The following is a 2,762-nucleotide window of genomic DNA, read 5'->3' as shown; positions in this document are numbered from 1 at the left end:
GCCTTCAGCTAAGTCCATGGCTACGACCTAGCAAGGCGCCATTAGCCTTACATAGTTTGATAGCTATCGTATGAAATGTCTCCACAAGAAGAACGATGTATACAACAAGGATAAATAAAAGATAAGTATTCGAGGAGCTGCCTACTTTTCTTATTAGAATTCACTACTTATCCTGTTCCAGAATTCACGCCCGTCTGCGTTAGATAGCGTGCCTTTCGGCCTCCTTTATCTGCAAGGTGTTGGCACATTTACCAACACATCAGGATCATCCTTATAGCGAAGATGACAACGTTCGGTTTCTGCACAAGATCTTGAGCTTGATGTTTCAAGCAAAGTTTTCCAGCCTCAGTCTTAAATATTTCAAATAGTAGACCTTACTGCCTGTTTGACCGTCTATGGATACCAAAATTTCGGTTTTTGCCTTAATCTGTTCTCTGAATACCACATGCTGAAGTTACTGACTAACCTGTTAGCTACACAATTTACATTACATCCCATGTCTTTCACAATAACAATTGTGCAACCTACAAAGATAAATACTTTCGAGTTATCTGTCTTGTTTAGTGGGAGATTGTTGACTTGTATCAGTAAGAACAATTGACCCAGAACAACTTGTAAAACTCAAAAATGTTTCACTCCACAAATTTAGTGGCTTCAGAGTGTGGCTGATGTTCATGTAAGTGATAGCCGCTTGTGAAATTCAGGTCTGGGGACGTTCAACGAGCAATGTTTTTCACTCTACAGGCGACTCCACACATAAATTCTCAACAACTCAGGTGAAACGAGGTATCACATTTCCCTGCCCCTTTGCTACGTGTAAATACACATTTTACAACCACGCATGTCAATTACCGACGCGCCAGTTCGTATGTAGGGGTCGTTTACGAAACCGCAAGCTACAGGCCCCGCCACGACCACGGCGACTACCCGCGCTCGTAACGGTGCCAATATGGCGCCCAAGAGGGCAGCTGCTGCCCGTGTTTTTACGTGTCGGCACTGCGCGCCCATTTCTGCAGCGTCGTTTAATGAGGCTGTAAAATAAAACACGTCTGAATAAAGCGGAGCAATCAGCGACACTCTGACCGAAATTCATTAATACGTGAAGCTGCGGCTACTGTTCCCACAAACTATTATTGCGCATGGTTTACAGTGGGCGAATTACGGGAGTCCGAATAGAGCTCCGGCGGAGGACAAGGGGAGTTCATATGTACACCGATTCCGCGAGGGAATTCTCTCGTTATCACCATTTATGCGCTGCTCACTGCCGCAACCTGGCAACGGCCTTGCCGCAGTGGATACACCGGTTCCCATGAGATCACCGAAGCTAAGCGCTGTCGGGCGTGGCTGGAACTTGGATGGGTGACCATCCAGTCGCCATGTGCTGTTGCCATTTTTCGGGGAGCACTCAGCATCGTGATGCCAATTGAGGAGCTACTCGACCGAATAGTAGCGGCTCCGGTCAAAGAAAACCATCATAACGACCGGGAGACCGGTGTGCTGACCACACGCCCCTCCTATCCGCATCTTCGCCTGAGGATGACACGGCGGTCGGATGGTCCCGATGGGCCACTTGTGACCTGAAGACGGAGTGCAATGCACTGCACCAACCAGTGCAGTATGGCGACACGTCCATCAATTAGCAGAAACTGCTACCTGATCGAGTTTAATGTTCATTAGGTAAGATGCGCAACACGGAAACTGTCTGCTGTAGTGCCGCGTTGTGATGCCAAAGGTTATCAGCAAGCTCTGTGTTTGCAAACAAAAACATAAAGTTTTTATGATCTTTTTTCTTTTTACCTTTCTTCTTTTTCATCGAGGTTTCCGAGTAGGCTTTCTGTTTTTCGGATGATATCATAAAAGCTTATGAAACCAAGTGTTTTACTACCTCTGCATTTGGGAAACAGTTTTAGAAAAGCAGTTGCGAATTCACAACCGTTTCTCTCAACTGTGAATTATACTCGGCGTTTGCAGAACGTACGAACATCAGTAGTAACGTTCTTCTACGAAGTACGCGAAACCGTATCTTATCTCTTTCTTCCACCCATTTTTCACATAAGTAGAAGTCCGTTGGAATATCAAAGACAAGTTTAAAAATAATCAAGAATTTTTAATTGACAGATAGTGAAAAGTTACAGTTTAACTTTTGCGGTAATGATAATGCAGATTATCAGTGTGTGGTAAGAACCTACAGGGAGAAGTAATTCTCTCCGTACAATACTTCTAATGTGCTACTGAGGTTCATCTTCCCTCGCTGCGATATCTCTAGACAACTAAAACGAATTTAGTTGTGCTTCCAGTTCATCCAGTGACTTTCATTTTATTTTTAATTCGCCCACTGACTTTGGTTGAATCCCGTGTACAGGGTGGAGCTATGTCAAGTGGCCCCACAAGAAAAATAATAATTACGCAAATAAATACACGATAGAAAACTCACGATCGTGGTTTCCAGTAAATGTCATAGAATTCCGTAATGACACGGCTGTCGGAGAGCCTGGTCTTGGAGCGTACGGCTGGGGTAGTGAAGAAGTCAGGAAGGTGACAACACACGAGAGCGACTCCGCATGCAGCCTCGTCTCTGTCCATCTCCATTTCCACCCTCTCACCGTCCATCTCTTTCCCCCTGACTCTTCCATCTAATTCCTCTTCTCTTCTCCAGCCATCTCCTCCATGCCCTCCCCCCCCCCCCCCCCTCCCCACCTCCCACCCCTCAGTCATTGACACTGAGCTTTGCTTAATTTCAGTGCAAATTAAGGCTTTGTAGT

At 45.5% G+C, this 2,762-nt stretch overlaps 1 pseudogene; it reads left to right on the top strand.

Annotated features, from left to right (window-relative positions):
- The first annotated feature begins 1,273 nt into the window (after positions 1 to 1,273).
- Positions 1,274 to 1,390, top strand: LOC124614281 (annotated as a pseudogene).
- Positions 1,391 to 2,762: the final 1,372 nt, after the last annotated feature.

The sequence above is a fragment of the Schistocerca americana genome, chromosome 4 (assembly GCF_021461395.2).
Source record: "Schistocerca americana isolate TAMUIC-IGC-003095 chromosome 4, iqSchAmer2.1, whole genome shotgun sequence".
NCBI lineage: Eukaryota > Metazoa > Arthropoda > Insecta > Orthoptera > Acrididae > Schistocerca > Schistocerca americana.
Note: the sequence above shows the minus strand (reverse complement) of the source record. Positions and strands in the feature narration are given on the sequence as shown.